Here is an 18,039-nt window from a genome sequence, read left to right on the forward strand (position 1 = left end):
GAGCATTTGAACCGTGTGTTCATTAGATAATTGAGGATTGGTGTGGAGCTCCGCTAAGTGCCCAGATTGCCGTCACACCCATAACACACCCATACACATAGATACAGAGAGACAAAAGGGGAGGGGAAACATGGGAGGAACAAGAAATAACCCCAGAGCCACAGCACTGTGACACATGTGTAGAACTGGGGTCTCATTTATAAAACTGTACATGGGAAAACTCCTACAGGTTGCACACGTACAAAACGCAGGAAGTGCGTACGCACAAAAATATTCTGATTTATACAACAGTGCGCACACACGTCCTACGCCAATTTCCCTTTCTAAATCACAATCAATTTAAATTGTGGCGTACGTAACAAAGGTTCTTGTCCGACGCTTTAAACGCCCATAGTTGCCTATAATTGGTCAGTGAAACGCCCCTCATTAATATTACTACGTACTGAATGAAGACATGCATGAAGACATGGATGGCAAACTCTGACAGAAAAGCTACAAAACGGAATTTAATCCAGTGTGACACTGACGTTTGTTTTGGTCGAGCTGAAGCACGTTGTTTGGTGGGTAAAACGCGCACCGGAGCTCCACCCCTTTATAACCTGTCTGCAGGAAACGGCATCCCTCCTGAAGGTTAGGGTTAGGGAGGGGGACACAAAAGAAAGCTGCAGTGGATGACCCTTGTACATAATTTGGATTCCCTCATTTGAAAAGAGAGTAAACCAAACGCATTCCACTTGTGTTTAAACATTTATTTAGGCTACACAAACACCCCGCTCACTTAACGAGGCTGCTGATGAGTTAAATGAAATATGACTTATTTTATTAGTGTTATATTTTCTATAACATGTTTTTACAAGCAGAGCATCACGTCCACGTGCTGGCGCACAGCGTTTGGCTCGATAAGGCAATGAACATCTTAAACTATGCTCTGGTATTTGCTCGACTGACTCACTGAAAACGGCATCAATTTAAATGTAATTTGTCCTTCTGTTCACCTTATTCATAAGAATAAATTGCACTGCATGCAAGTGTTAATTAATATGATTCCTGATTAAACTATACAACATGTATTTGAGGCGTTCTTTTGCAGAAACAGATATCTCCGTTTCTGTTTATTATCTTAAATCTGGTTGCAACTAATCTTTATGATGTTTCTTATTTGCACTATGGGGAAAATCAATCAAACAGGTGTTTATTCAGAAAGGCTTTAAGCCTATAATACTCAGAGGTAATATTTAGATTTGTTCTATACAATAGTATCCATTTCAAACGTTTCATCCTTCCCCCATGTGAGTTGCTGTTTCTAATTTCTTTTTTTATGTGGGTATGCATGCCTCGGAGTTTGCAACCACACATTCTCCTGTCAAGTTTGTTTTTTATAGATCACAAAATTTGCGTGGGAAATGGCATACGCACGTTTCCAGCCCTGTTTTGTACGTATGCTCGATTTCTAAATGACGCACCTGATCTTTATAAAAAGCTCGTGAGGACAGGGCATCGCTTCTTCTGCAACAATGAAGTTAAAGGGACCATCGCCTTGTGTTCTGATAAACACAGTGGATGGGCACATTTTTTATGTGGGGATTGAAACTCCAGAAGAACAGCAGAGAGAGGTGCAGGAAAATCAAAAAAGTTGGTAAGCATGGGATACATATTTCATCATGTATCAGAATCAGATCATTTATGTAATTTATAATAGATTATCAGTGTGTTTTCTTACAAGTCTGTCTGAACAGTCCAACTGGTCAACATAGCTGCCGAAATGAAGCGGACGGCACTCTGTGGCGCCTCCACACTGCCTTCATCTGAAGCCATGGAGTCAACATTGGACAGAATCTGCCGGGGATGAACATTTTATTACTTTTACAATAATGTTTAATGTGGACTGTATTAAATTGATCTCTTTTTACTTCTTTACCATTTCTTGTTTCATTGTATGTAATGACAGAGATAAGGGATTATTAATAATAACAAACCCACAACCATCCATCCATCCATCCATCCATCGTCAACAGCTTATCCTGCATACAGGGTCGTGGGGGGCTGGAGCCAATCCCAGCTGACATTGGGCGAAAGGCAGGGTACACCCTGGACAGGTCGCCAGTCCATCGCAGGGCCAAACCCACAACCATAACCATCCTAATATAAACAAAAATCTATGCACTGTTATATGAAGACACACCCAGATACTGTGGTTTAGCAAATTGTTTTTTATTTATATATTCACGAGTAAACTAGGGTGGGCAGCAGGGGTGTTTGCTCTGCTCTCCTGTTTTTCTCTCTTCTCCTTACCAGCCCTCTCTCCTTCTTTCCTCTGGGCCATATTCTCTTCTCCCCTCCAATCATCTCATCTCCTCTCCAGGGGCCATTTATTTTATCAGATCAGAAAAATATTCTGATTCATTACAGCACGTTCCACGCCTGTTGCCATTAATAAATCACAGTCAACTTGAAATTTGGCGCCTTGTCCCACCCTTTTAACATCCATAAAACAGCCCGAAGTAATATTAATACACAAATAAAGTTGGGGAGGTTGAAAACAAGAGATCATATATTGTTTGGTGGACACAGAGTCAGCATGCGGCCGACTCTGTGAATGCTGCTGGCTGAGGTCGGACCCTCTCCGAAATAAAAAAGAAGATCTCCAACATAAAAGGAGAAGCCAAAAGGCACATTACACAGACGGAGTGTTGGTACCCCATAAGACAGCTGACACCAGAGCTCCATATACTACATATACTTCTGCGTCAAATCTACGCCGTAGGTATGGCATAGATTTGACGCGCACCTGCCCGAAGATGTAATTACACGTCACAGCGACGCAGACTGCAAGAACTGTGTTTGATCTGCTTGGTAGCATCACATTTCCTTCTAGGCATTTCTGGCTTGTCCTTCTTCTTCTTCCTTCTTCTTCTGCCTCAACCGGTTCAAGGGTCATACATACCATCTCCTCTGACGCGTTCTTTACGGCTCAGTAATTTCAAGAACAATTAAACTGCTTTTCAATCAGTCACTTCCAACTCCAACATGAGCCGCTCAGTTTCAGTGGCCATTGTTTGTTGTAGCCGACAAAGAAGAAGAAACTTAACACAATGGAACACAGAAAGCATACTGCCAACTAGCGTTTTGGCGGTGTAATTGCAGAGTGACGCAGACAGCAACGCACAAGATAAGAGATAAGATAAGATCGGCCTTTATTTGTCTCACAGGTGAGAAATTTCAACATTACAGCAGCAAGTGGATAGCATGGAATAAAGTAAAGTGCTAAGTGATGTCATGATCCTGTCTGTGTGTCTTGTTTGGGAGTCTGAGTTTAGTTCCATGTCCTTAGTTCATGTTTTGGTAATCATTCCTGGTCCTTGTTTGTATTTTTGTGATTTGGTCTCCTGTGTACTCTGTGTTCTAGTTCTGTGTTCTCATTTAGGTTCTGGTTCTGTGTAACTTGTGTGTGTTTCTGTCTTCTTGGTTATTCACTCTGCCCCATGTCTGCTTGTCTAGTGTTCTCTCTGTTTCCCCTGCTGTCTCTCTGCCTCGTTAGCCCTGATCCCGCTCACCTGTGTTGCTCCCGCCCCCTCGTTAGTCCCTGTATACATGTACGCCTGCTTGTCTCTCCAGTCTTTGTCACGTCCTTGCGTCTATGTTGAGTGTTCTGCGTGGTGCTCTGTTCCCTGGATTTCTGGTTTGTTCCCCCATTTTGGATTACTCTGTCTTTTTGTTGGATTTGCCTTCTTCTGGATTACCTTTGTTTCGACCTTTGCTCCGAGCTTCCACGTAAGCCTGTTCAGTTATTTGAATAAGCTTTATTTTGAACTGCATCCTCCTCTTGCCTCGCCATTGTCTGCATTTGGGTCCTCACCTCAGTCTGCACTCAGCACCCCGACCTTAATTAAACATAATACTAACAATATAAAAATGAGAACTATATTTTCACAACTATGAAACAAATTACCAAAAAAACTGTGTAAGCGACGATATGCATGTTGGCGTGCTTATTCTGGAGACTTTAAAACAGATAAAAACAAATTCCAATACTAAACAATGCAAAGTGACTCTTGAGTGTATAAATGCTCATGACAGCACATAACCAACATCACCGGCAATGTCGCAGACTCGACGCACACGTATAAATTGCCCTTGAGCAGTGGTGGAGGTGGGACACATGCAGGGCGCACTGGATGACTCAGGTATATCATTTGAATTCCTTTGTTTAAAAAAAAAAGAGATGCCGCTATAGATATATAGATATAGCAACATACATGTGGTAGCAATATATAAAACTATGCATGGTGCCAATGACATCAGTTTAAACGTAACTTGTCCTACTGTTCAACTTATTTGAGATAAATTTCATAGCATGCAAGTTATTATTAAATACAGATCAAATTAAATATGATGCTTGATTAAACTGTACAACATATGAGGCATTCTTTGTGTTATCCTAAATCACGTGCACTCCAGGGAACACCAAACAGGCGTTTGTTTATACATTTTAGCAATGGTTGTTATCTGTTCTTGCAAATTAACTCTGTGTAGTCCAACATGTGGGAGGTAATATTTCCATTTATTTTACACAGTGGTATCAATTTGAAAAAAAACTTTCTGATTTCTCCAGTTTATATTCTTCTGTGGAGGACCGCACACAGTCTACCCTCAACTTTGTATTTTATAAATCCCAAAGTGTTCTTAGGAAGTAGCGTACGTCTTTTGTGTCTGCGTTTATACATGAGGCCACAGGCTGCTCCCCTTCGTTGCTCACCAGTTCATCTCTCCTCCCATCTGGTCTTTTCATCTCCTCTCCTCTTCAGTCATCTAATCTCCTTTCCTGTCCACCCTTCCTTTATTTATTTACTTATTTATTTTTTCATTTATTGAATTAATTGTTTTATCAATTAACCACCCCTGCCCACACACACACTGGGGGACTACTTTATTAGTCTTATTAGCGCTTTGTAACTGTGCTATATAAATAAATATTTTATTATGATATAAAGTTGTTGCAATCTTATTGTTGTTGATACACTCACACGCTGTTTTCAACCTTTGGCCACCAACTTTGTACACGGCTGAACTTCACAACAATATAATTACAGCCCTGCTACCTCTACCTGTGTGTGAGGGCTACCTCGCTGAACTGCTGCTGCTCACATGCGTGTGGTGTCCACACCGACAGCCAGCACTATCTTTCTACATTGAGTTTGCCTTTGATAAGTACAACCCAATAAAAGCCTTGCTGACAAATGAAGGGATCCTTTCCAAAGAAATGCTAGAGGGCTGTTAATCTGAAGTGGATACAGGACAAGGAATGTTTATATTTTATTCATTTCTGTGATATATTCAGACAGTCAAATACAGGCGTGTGTATGTAGTTGTATAGCTACTTAATTCTGCTGTTCAAGGACATTACTTTAGATTTGCAATGGTGAATGAACACGTGTTGTTGAAAATAGTGTTGTATATGGTTAAATTAGTCAAATGCCAGTGTGTAGAGGGGCACTGCACCACTTTGGTTTGCCATATTGTAATACTGTTACTTCTATCTGCTCTATGTATGTCAATTGTCATATATCTATGTACAGCAATTAGTGTAACACACAACTATAATAGAGTAATATTTGGAGTAAAAGTGAAGCAGTTTTCTCAGGTGGAGTTGAACTGTGGCCAATGTGAATATCTTGTAATCAAGATCACTATGTTATCATTTATTTTTCTGTGCTTAGTAAATCCCACTGCTGAACAGTGCTTAAGTGCACTACTTCAATCACAGAAAGCATCTGGAGGGCAGTACCAGGATCAGTCCAGCAGCTAACAGTCTAATGAGCTGCTGCCTTAGTAATTCAGATACTGAATACAGATTGCGACCCCATACTAAGGCACAGTGGTGCTTTGAGCTAACTGCTAATATGCTCACAATGACAATGCTGATATTTAGCAAATTTCATGTTTAACATTTTCATCATCTTAGTTTAGCACATTGATACTAACATTAGCTAAAATCAGAAGCCAAGGCAGGTATTCTGTAATAAACCAAAAGTATGACGGGTGAATGATCAGGGGATCATCAAAGTTGTTACAATTGAGGAATGTATGTACAACATTTAATAACCATCCATCCAATATGTGCTGCAATATTTCAGTTTGGACCAAAGTGGTGGACCCACTGACTGACAGACAGATCGATACTAACATCCCTAAAGCCACAGCCTTCACATTGTTAATAACTGTTGATGCCAGACTATCAAACTGACCTGCCGAGTATTAAACCCTCAATTATGGGAAAGTTGTATTTCCTTGCTTTTCTTGTTTAACCTGTAGAACACTTCACCACACATTCACTCAACATGCCTTCAAACTGCAGAGATTTCAAAAAAATCCATGATGTTGTCTGATTCGGATTAAACTGCCCGAAAACCTGGCTACAACTTTAGAAGTTACTGGGTATCAAAACTAGAAATGTCTTCTTGGAACATAAAACTGTTAAAAAAAAGTAACTCTGAGTCAACTGTAGGGATGTGTTCAAGACTGAACATGTTTCTATGTGGTCTGATATCTTGTTAACTGTGCTGATGGGGTAGAATGAGTGTTCTGGAAACTTTCATGGCTGACCAAACTGTCTTAGCATTGATCTCTGTAACTCCAATCCCTTCCATTCCAGTTTAACAATCAATAAGAATGGCTCAGCCATCCCCGATGTGCACAGATGAACACACACATACAGTACACCCACTCTGCCTCTGACACATGCTGCATTTTTCCTCACACTCTTAAAATAATTTGTCATTTGGCTTTTCTGTCTCCCTTTTGTTTCTTGTTTTCTGTTGATTGTTTAACTGGAAACAAAGGCAACAGCCACTTGGGAGGCTGGGAAGAACAACTACTCTGCTCTGCACTCAGTTACCCAACACAAATGTAAAATTCACCACCAATTTTTATTTACTTTGCTCAGCAGCGGCTGAAAACAACCTCTGCTCTTATTCCAGCACAATTGGATTTGAGCCAAAGAGTTTGAAACCCAGCTCTGAGGACATTACCAAATCCCAGCAGCTAGAAGGAAATCAGTTTGATCATGGAAAGCAGTGTGGTGGCCGACTGGACAGCCACTGGCCTTCTCCCATGGGGAGAGAAGATCTCTATCAGTGGCAGGGGACCACTGACTGAAGCTGGGAAATAGCTTCAGATACTCTGCTAGGATCCAGACAGATTAGCACTGTGGCTGATTCCACTCAGGCTTTGGGAACTATATGTAGTTCTGGAAAAAAAAGGATTGTGGTCATCATGGACTTGGTGTGGGGAGACTCAAATACAAAGCAGTGGTGAGGAACCTTTTTTGTCCCTGTATATGTATCAGTTACACTGTATCTGCTTCTATGCCATGCTGAATCCATAACAGAAGTTCAACGAAGCAGGCCCCACTGTTCGTTTCACCTAGATGTACGAAATTTGAGAAGCAGATGTATTATCCTTAAACTTCAAAAAAATACTTTTGAGCCTTACCTTTAACCCAACCTGAAACCAGCTATTTTGAATTGACTATGAAATTTTTCACCATTTAAACAACACACTTGTGGCGTGGCATTGAATTTTAATGTTTTGCCATGGAACAGGAAGTAGTGTGCAAAAGGACTGTACATGGTTAAATCTGCCCCAAACTCAGAAAATGTTTTGCTGTCTGATACGGTCCTGCGGCATGGGTGCTGAAAAGTGGCTCAATAGTGCCCCTTACAAAATTTCAATGAAGCAGACAGCACCGTACGCTTCACCTAGATGTACGAAATTTGGAAGGCAGATGTATCATCTCTAAAATAAAAAAAAAAGCCTCTTGGAGCCATACCCTAAACCCAACCAAAGTCAGCTATTTTGAAATGATTATTACATTTTTACGTCATTTGCACACTTTTTTTGTGGAGATACGCCCACACAGTTGCGAGATTGCGACTCACATGGTTTGTGGCAGCATTGTCACGCAGATCTGCTCTGAAAGTCCAGCGAGACGTGCCTCCTGAACACGTATCCTGTCCGCGTCTGTCATTGGTGGAGCAGTATGTCAATCCCTCTAGCCAGTAAATGCGACTTGTGATTGGACTGTACTTCAGCAGAAGGCCCTGCCTCCAGGCTTTTTTTTAAGTTGTGAGGTTGCGAAGCTTCATTTTCACTCAGTCTGAGTTTCAGAGTTTCAGAGCAGATCTACATGACAACGCTGCCACAAACCATGTGAGTTGCGAACTCGCAACTGTATGGGCGTATCTCCGCAAAGTGGGTGTTGTAAACTCAGCTCTGAAAAAATAGTCGGCAATACGAGAGCAAATGTAATGTAATAAAAAGTTTTGCCCTGTCCATTTCTCCAAAGCAAGATTATCTGCAATTTTCCCAAGAGTAGAGCATAAGTGTGAGGGGAGGGGGTTGGTTTGGTTATGTTATGTTATTCCTTTCTTGTTTTCTGTTATCTGTTGAAAAATCTAAATTGTAAAAGTTGCCTATTTTATGTAACTTGATTCAGTTTTCAAAAAAGATATTTTGCAAAAAAAAGATCCGCCCTTTCAGTCCACAATTTTCAGAGTTTTAAATCTTTTTTTCACACATTTGCACACCAGTTTTCAGATCACCATTTACAAGGTTTAAAACCTGGAAAACAAACTTATACAGTGGGAGAACACTGACAAATTTGAAACTCTGAAAAATTGTTTGTGCAACATCATAAAAAAAAATGTTGCAGTTCTGAAGAAGGAAAACTCAAAAACAACATAAGATTTTATTATTTTCTAACATTTTGCAAGCCTGCAAATCTTAGTTTTCAATCTTGCAAAACTATTTTTTGATAAGATTTTGAGTTTTCAAACACTTAGTTTCTAGTTATTGAAAAACAATGAAATGTCAGGTTTTAGGTGTGTCTGCTTCCTGTTTTAATTTGCTAATAATCTGTCTCTGGTGTTGGTGTCATGCTTTGATTCCTGTCTGTCCTGATTTCCTAATGTGTCTCACCTGTGTTTGTCACCCTTACTGCTTGTGTGCATCAGTATTTATTGTCTGCTTCCCTTCTGTGTTGTCGGCCCATCATCGTATGTCGGTTAGTGTCTCGTGTTTGCATGTTACCCTCGCCTGCATGTTTGTCTTCAGTGGATTTTGTGTATTGCTTCTCTCTTGCTAACTCTGCCTGGAATTACTACCTGTGCACTGTTGGGATCTATTTTACTTCACTTGGGTTATTGGACATTGCCTACCACCCCACCATAAGTTTGTACATATACTGTTTTTTGTTTAATAAACTGACACTGCCGGGTTGGTGTCTTGTAATTGTGCCCAACTCTCTGTTTTCTCTAGGGTCAAAGCTAAAGAACATACTTGAGTAAATTAATTTTATGTTACTTTATACTTGGCAGGTATAATAACTGGTTACAGTACATTACCAATTAGAATTCTACAATACAAAGGGAGGGGGGTTCCAGTAGTTCCCAACCCTTTAACTTGTGACCTTTTTACAAAAAAAGCACACAAATACACAACAAAGTGTAGCGGTGGCTGCTGGTTAAGTTTAAGATGTGTTAGCAGTTCAATATATATATATATATATATATATATATATATATATATATATATATATATATATATATATATATATATATATATATATATATATATATAAAAAAAATAATTGCGGAAAGAGTACTTTTACTTTGAGTGCATTTTGCTGATGATATTACTATTAAATGCTTTGTATAGCGCCTTTCTAGTCTTTTCAACCACTCAAAGCGCTTTTACTTACTACTGCATTCACCATTCTCACACTGGCGGAAAAGCCACCAGGGGCAATTCAGTATACCTATTGAGTATCTTGCCCAAGGACACTTTGACATGCAGCCTGGAGGAGCCAGGGATTGAACTGCCGACCTTCCGATTAACGGCAACCTGCTCTAGCTCCTGAGCCACAGCTAGTACTAGTAGGATTTTGAATGTCAGACTTGTATATGTAATGGATTATTTTTACATTATTATACATCTAAGTACTTATTCACCACTGTTCTTTCATAACTTCAACAGAGAAAATTATCAGCAGCAGCAGCATTATCATTAGTGCTAATTGCATCTTTTTAGTGGACCCTCCCTGACAGTTAAGCACCCACAGCACAAAACTCACCTCCTAACACCTCCATTTTGTAACTCAAGCCTTCTGTTAAAATCTGTATTCTCCAAGGCCAAACAAAATCATTTTAACTCATTTTCTCCAGAACAACAGAAGACATTAATACAGCTGCTCCAGTACCTCTTGTGGCTAGTAAACTGAATTGAATAGTTCTCCTTTAAAGGGAGTCGTTTTGTAATGAAAATGCCACTTAACATAGCTAATTTATATATTATACTACCTGGGAGTCCCCAGTCTGCCTGTGTTATTGTACAACTTTGTGTTGTATAATGATAAATAAGTTACCTTGATACTTTGACTGTTAATCTTAAAATAATTCCATTGATCTAGGTTTAAGTATAGAATATCTCCCACAATGGTCTAAATGGTATTTTATAAAAAGAAGTTTCCATGGACACAAATAATCATACATCAGTGTAACTGTTTTCTTACAAAAGTATTGGGCAGGGACAGAAAATAGGCTGAAATAATACCACCCACCCACCGACACAGTCAGACAAACACACCCCAGCCAGTCTGTCACTCACTACTTTTCAATTTAGTTGGTGCTATGCAGGCTGAGGGATTTTCAGAAGCCAGGATATGGAGGGGAGGATTCCTGAAGAAGAACATAATGGCCCAGAGTCCTCTCTGAGCATGCTGTAAACACACTGTAATCAAAAGCACACAAGAGTAAAGCTGCAGTGCCACAAGTTCTGATTATCTTGATCAGTGTCATAACTACAAGCATCTTAACACAAGGCTGTAAAGCTGCACATTTTAGTAATAACATTTGAATTACAGTCTTGTAGCGTCTCAGTGTAAAAATTGGCCATAAATGAAATCAATTGATTCCATATCAACCTCTAACACTGTGATTAATGTCAAAAGCATATTATTGTTGGTTTTGCAGCCAGGATTACAGTTCATGTTAAACAGTATGATACAGCATCCACATGCTTAATATAGCACACCTATTCATCTATCAATCAAGATAGCAATCCATGAAGTTATGTTTGCATGTTAATGATCTTCAAATTATGCAGCAAAATAAACAACATAACTAAAATGCCATAATTATGTGCCTGGAGTTGGTGTATGGACAGGTCTTGCAACAGAATCTAAAGCTCATTTAATAACATGTTATATCTTTTTAGCTTAATTAGCATAAAAAAACAGGTGTAAAAGTTACATTTCGCCATTTTACAAGAGTATATGTGCCAGACAATTTCTCGGCTGGGAGCATGAACTTCCTGTAGTCTCCCAGCCAATTAATAGCATATTCCAAAAATGTCTAACTATTCCTTGAAGTAGAGAGCTGGAATCTGGACGTGGTTAGCCATGCTTAACATGAACACTGCAAAGCAGCTAGTCTGGTTCTGTCCAAAGTTCTTAAGGTTACTAATTAACATGTTATATCTATCTATATCTTTATCTAGTTTGACACACTGAATTGGAAAATTGACAACTTGTGGCATTCCCTTTGGAGAGCGCCAGGCTAGCTGTTCCCCCCTCTTACCAGTCACTTCATTGGACTTTCACTTTATCATCAAAATATTGTTCTGACCTTGTCATGCGTTCCAAGGCGTACACTTTCACATACGTGACAAAACGCAGCATTTAAACAACAATACAAATACTAAAACATATATTACATCAGACATTACTAATAAGTAGCTGCAGTGCAATCAATTTAATCGCTCACTTTCAGTGCTTAGTCTACGTAACTACACTGAGGCCTACTAAGTTACTACTACTATATTCTCATCCCACTCAATTGGAAATCGGATAAATAAGTGTGTTTCCATCATTTCAAAATATGACTTTACCCGTAATCTCAAAGAACAAGGCGTAGGGAGTGTTATTGGGCTGTTAAATAGTGTGGCATGGTTTGCTTGGTGAATTATTACTGTAATAGCTCTTTGTTTTTGCTGAAGAAATGGAGTTCCTTTGATACATTAGTTGCACAGAAGAGACAGGGAACAAGTGACTGCTGAGGTGGGTATTTTAGTCTAGGTGTGGGAGAAATATGACCACGACTGCATCCCCCCGACATGAAGAGAACTGTTGTGAAGTTTGCAGATGACACCAACATCATCGGCCAGATTTGAAACAACGATGAGACTTCATATCGGGAGGAAATTCATATTCTTGTAGAGTGGTGCACAGAGAACAACCTACTGCTCAACTTCAGCAAAACCAAGGAGCTGATCGTTGATTTTAGGAAGAAGGAGATAAAGACACACACTCCTGTCTACATCAGTGGAGCTGAGGTGGAGCAGGTTTCAGGTTCCTGGGAATCCACAGAAAAGCTGACATGGTCATCTCACATCTCCACGCTGGTGAAGAAAGCTTAGAAGCGACTGTATTTCTTGAGGAAGCTCAAGAAGGCCAAATTCCCACACCAACTTCTTGTCAGCTTTTACAGAGGAGCAATAGAAAGCATCCTGACTGGAAACACCACTAACTGGCATGGGATGTACACGGCCCAGGACCGGAGGGCTCTGCAGCGGGTGATTACATTTAAATTACATGTATTCATTTAGACACTTTTCTCCAAAGCGACTCAAAATTGCTATACATGTCAGAGGTCACACACCTCTGCAACAACTAGGGGTTCAGTGTCTTGCTCAGGGACACACTAGCGGATCGGTCACAGTGGGGGATTGAACCCCGGTCTTTCACATCAAAGGCATGTGTTTACCCATTGTGCCATCACCATCCCGACTGTTCAGAAGATCATTGGTACCCATCTCCCGAGCATCAGTGATATCGGTGAGGTGAGGTGCCTACACAGAGCCCAAAGGATACTAAAGGACAGTACCCACCCAGCCACAGCCTGTTCACCCTGCTGCCTTCTGGGAAGAGAGATAGAAGTTTCAGCTGCTGCACCACCAGACTGCAGAGCAGCTTTTCCCCCCAAGCTATCAGACTCTAGTTCATCCTCAGCACTGCTCCACTGAATATAGTTTATTTCTGTTCACCATTTTTTATAATTGCTTCGGTATTAATGTATGAAGCAGAATGGAGTTACAAAACTCAATTCCACTCTATAACTTGTTATATATATTGTTACAATAAACCTACCTACCTAAAGTAGATGAAAGACGATTTTGTATTGCTGCCAATTCTTGTAGATTGGTAACCCGTTTTGGGTTAAGTGTGTGATATCTCCACCACGCTGAGGGCAACACTGAACAGCGGGGCAGCGTGAGTGGTGATAAATGGATAGAATCATATCTTAGTGGCATACGCTGATTGTCTTAAACCCTCAAAACTGTTCTTTATTGCGTGCTGTCAGGGAATAAACAACCCACAAAACAATTTTGCTCTGTGTTCAGTACCATTGTTCATGACCAGGCCAACCATAAATGGGATCCCCTGTTTAATTCTGAGCTAGTTTGGATAGGGACAGTGAGTATGTGTGATGGCTGCTATGTGGTGCTCCTGGAGTGGCTGCATCACTGCCGTGGACTCTGGAGGAGGGCACTTTTTTTACACTTTTATTGTTACGAAAAACAGCGAGGGAAAGAAATACAGCGGACAGGCTGTGAGCTGCTTTCACACATGGGGAAACCAGGGGAAAAAATGATGCATTGCTACATTTTAGCAGAGATGCTCACATCTCTGAGCTAGAGTCCAAGTCTCAAGTCTCATGGTTATGAGTGTTGTATCACCTGCTGTGCTCTATCCAGGTTGCTTATAAAACTGCATATCTATAAGGAATTCATTAACTGTAACCTGTTTTTCACTTACAGAGCACAACCATGTAGCCTAATGTACAATGTCACAATCAACAACACAGCTTATAAACTAGGCCCACTGTAAGTCAGTACTACCCTCAGACCCTCAAACCACAAAGAGCCTACAAAGAAATAACTGATTATAAGCAGTATTACTGCATGTTATAAGTAATGACACACTGACAGGATGAAGAGGAGGTGTCTTGTACGGGAATGATTCGGGGCTTATTACTGTGGGATCACTGTCATACACTTTTTAATGGACTTGATGAACCAACAAAGTGCATGGAGTACAAGCACAGCATTTTTAACAGCTTTTGACCTATTAATCAGGGAAATGCATACATGCTGACGGGCATACATGTTGACCAAATGTTACCAAACCTGCTGTCAGTGAAGCTCCCTGAATAAATAACGGTTAAATAAAATTAAAAAGTGGAGCATTGTGGAGGTTCATTGTAAGTTTGGGGCTGCATTTCTGCAAATGGAGTTGGGGATTTGGTCAGAATGAATGGTCTCCTCAATACTGAGAAGTAGGCAGATATTTATACATCATGCAGCACCATCAGGGAGGCATCTGATTGGCTCCAAATGTATTCTGCAGCATGACAATGACCTCAGACTTACAGCGAAAATCATTAGTAAGTAAAGAAGAATAAGGAGTCCTGGAAGTGACGGTTTAGCCCCCACAGAGCCTTGATCTCATCATCATCCAGTCCTTCTGGGATTACATGAAGAGAGGGAAGCAACCGAGGGTGCCTAAATCCACAGAAGGTCTGAGGGGTGTTCTCCAAGATGTTTGGGCAGAGGCCCTTCAAAAACCATGTGCAGGTATACCTGGAAGAAATGATGCTGGTCGTCACACCAAATATTAATTTGAATTAGATTTTTGTTCGTTTCACTCGTTTTGCATTTGGTAATAAATAATCTATTAACATGTCTATTTTAAAAAAAACATTCTTAGTTTACAGAATTGTTCCACACCTGCACATATATGGCTTATACAGATCAATTTTAAGATCAGCCGATGGATTCATTACTGAGGTGGAGGGGGCATGCGTAGAGAGTAACAAGTAGACTTCATTCTCTTGCTGCCAAAGCGTTCAGCCTTTAGCAGTGGTCAAACCACATATGGGGGGACGGGCTAAGAAACCTAGTGATCTGTTTTCATACTTGAGGGGAGAGAAGCGCACTACTCCACAACTGCTACATGTTTTCTATTCCCGCAGGCAATCCCAGCTGCTTAATTCTGCTCTCCACCTTTCTGTGCGAATTGTGTAGGATTATTAGAGAGAAGCCTGACTCTAATCCGTGTGATGTGCGAGAGGAGGCAATCATGGCTCTCAAAGACCATCTTTGCAGCACTAGAGAAAGAGAAAGTGTCAGTTATAAAAAATACCATAATATGAACATATATACCTGAACAGGAACAGAATCTATACTGGTCAGTCATAAAGACTGACAAGAACAGCAAGTTCTTTTAGCACAAAGGCTAACTAGCTAGCTTAGAGGATGCATTTTGCCATTACAATATTTTAGCCCTTAAAAAGTACAACAACAAACTCGTGACTCCATCCATCCATCCATCCATCGTCAACCGCTTATCCTGCGTACAGGGCACTCGTAACTCTTTTCATCCAAATTTCCATAAGTCACAGTGCACATGTGTTTATGCAGTGGCCATACAGACAAAATACACAGTATTGGTCGCCAGTGTTGCAACTCATGCACGTCTCTCAAGAACTGGCAACATTTCAAAAAACCTCTGTGAGAGGGTACCCTTAGGTCAATACATCTACACAGATACATGGATATTAAAGGATGGCAATTATGGCAAGTGAAATCATATACTATTAATTCTGTTATATGAGTTCATGCATTTTTCTTGTGTAATGTAGTTTGAGCTCATAAGAATGTTTTGGTCATGAATGTTCTGTATTTTTGCCAGTGAAGTAATCTACAGAGGTCACTTGTTTCAACTGATGTGATTTCCGCTGTAAATTTGCTCTTTAGCTCAGTGCCGAAGAAAAATGGGAGCCAATCGTCAGATTTACATGGTTTAATTATTAAAGAACACCATATTTCATACTATCATACTACACATTGCTGCAGCTCCTCTTTTCACCCTGTGTTGAAGGCTTCGTTTTAGCTATGGAGTGATACATCTTGTCTGTAAATGATCTTTGTTGGGAGTTGCACATGCGCAGTTCCTAGTTAAGGACTACTAGCCAATCAGAAGCAGAGAATGGCGGGTCAGCGAGAAGCCGGTAAACAGCTTCAGTTCAGCTGTACATGTTGCTGACCAGCTTAGCAACATGGACTGGAGCAAGAGTTTCAGAGTGGTGAGTTATTAATCTGTAACAAAAGTATCTTTCATCCATAAAGTTTTAACTGAGCTCTGTCTCTACATCACAGGAACAACTTTATGTCCACTGGAGGGTAGCTGAGTCATTTTACAAATGGGTGCCATTTCCACTTTGTCAGTTTACAATGTTTTATCAAGAGCAAACTTTTTTTCTTTTAACCTACAACTTTTAAGATATGTTAAAGAAAATATATTTTCCCACCTCAAACACAAAATCCTTCTTAATATTATCCTTTTTACTCAGACACAGGAGCTATTATTGTACCACCCCATCACGGACAATATGCACAACCTAAAAAACGAATGTTTTCCTACTAGTAAAATGTTTTTGGGACACCATCAACAGAAAGTATGTAATTTAATTATTTTTTTAATGTTTAGATTTTTAACCTTGAATTATATATTCAACATATCAATGGCAACATTGTTTGTACAAAAAATACTAATTCACTTAAAATGTTCACATAAAAGTTAAATTTATTTGATTAATCCACAAAACAAGAATGTTAATCGACATTCATTTATGGGTCATTTCACTTCCTTTCCTTTATTTTTTAACAAAATTACCCTGTGACGGGGTGGTAACTGATGTGATGGGGTGGTTCACTGTGACAGGCTGGTATGGACAAACTGTTTCTCTATAAGGTCTGCTTGTTTTAGCATTAACCCCTTGACGCCAATTGTCGCGAATTTGCATCATACCTCTTCCTTGCAGACTGCAAGCCAAGATAGCACATGGATTCCCCCAATGCCTGTTGGTGCATATTCGATACATACCTAGGAACCTTATGCCTGTTGTCGTTAATTTGCATCGTACCTACACTTACCTGAATTTATATCTTTTCTATGTGCTACAGAAAAATTAATCTTCACTTAACTTAACATCAGCTTGAAAGCAAATGAAAACAAAAATATATTTTTACATTTTTTGATTGTAAATAAATTCAGGCGTTAAGGGTTTAATTTAAGCCTTTTAGCCATAAATTAACATTTTGGATTCTGGATACAAATGTAGGTGTGACTTAATGATACAAGATTCAAAATATAATGAAGATTAGGCTTTAATAATGCAACAGACAATTGTACGTATAAAACATTAACAATGATTCAAAAAGGCAAAATATTACATTAACTCCTTGAAAACTAAAAACTGGGAGAGGAGAGACATTAAAATTGTAAATGTAACAGACAACTTACATTTACAAAACAATTATTGTTGCCGTTATTGTGAAAATGCCAGTCTGCTGATGTTACAGATCCGTATAAGTTAATGTGAAGAGGCCTCCTCTCTCACAGCAGCTGTTTAAAGAGAACTGGTGCGCGTTGGGCTCGTCACTTGTGCATTGGTGTTGATGATTGCGTGGCATTTGGGCATTGTGGTTGTTTGCTGCGCGGCGGTGGGGTGCTGGATGGGGGGGGCCACTGGTCTATGTTGTGTCCGCGCCGCGGTCGGTCCGGGCGCTGCTCTTCCTCTTTTGCGTTCCGTCGGCATTACGTTGTCAACTGGCATTTGGGTCGGGGTCTTCTGCGTTTGCATCGCGGTGCATCTGGGAATCTTTGTTTTTTTTTTGATTTGATTTATTCTTTTTCTTTCTTCCACCCCTATTGCCTGCCTGTTACAGTCGTGGCGTCCCACTCTCTCTAACAACTACATTCTTTAACAGGCTTATGCGCACACACATGTACACACACACACATACAGACACATTCACCCACACGCACACAGACACACACAGACACAAACAAACTTAGGTTGTCCCTGGTAGAATTATTCCTGATGCTTTTCTTTCAGTTACTTATTTAAATTAATTATTATT

Source organism: Micropterus dolomieu, linkage group LG19 (genome assembly GCF_021292245.1).
Source record: "Micropterus dolomieu isolate WLL.071019.BEF.003 ecotype Adirondacks linkage group LG19, ASM2129224v1, whole genome shotgun sequence".
In the NCBI taxonomy this organism is placed as follows: domain Eukaryota; kingdom Metazoa; phylum Chordata; class Actinopteri; order Centrarchiformes; family Centrarchidae; genus Micropterus; species Micropterus dolomieu.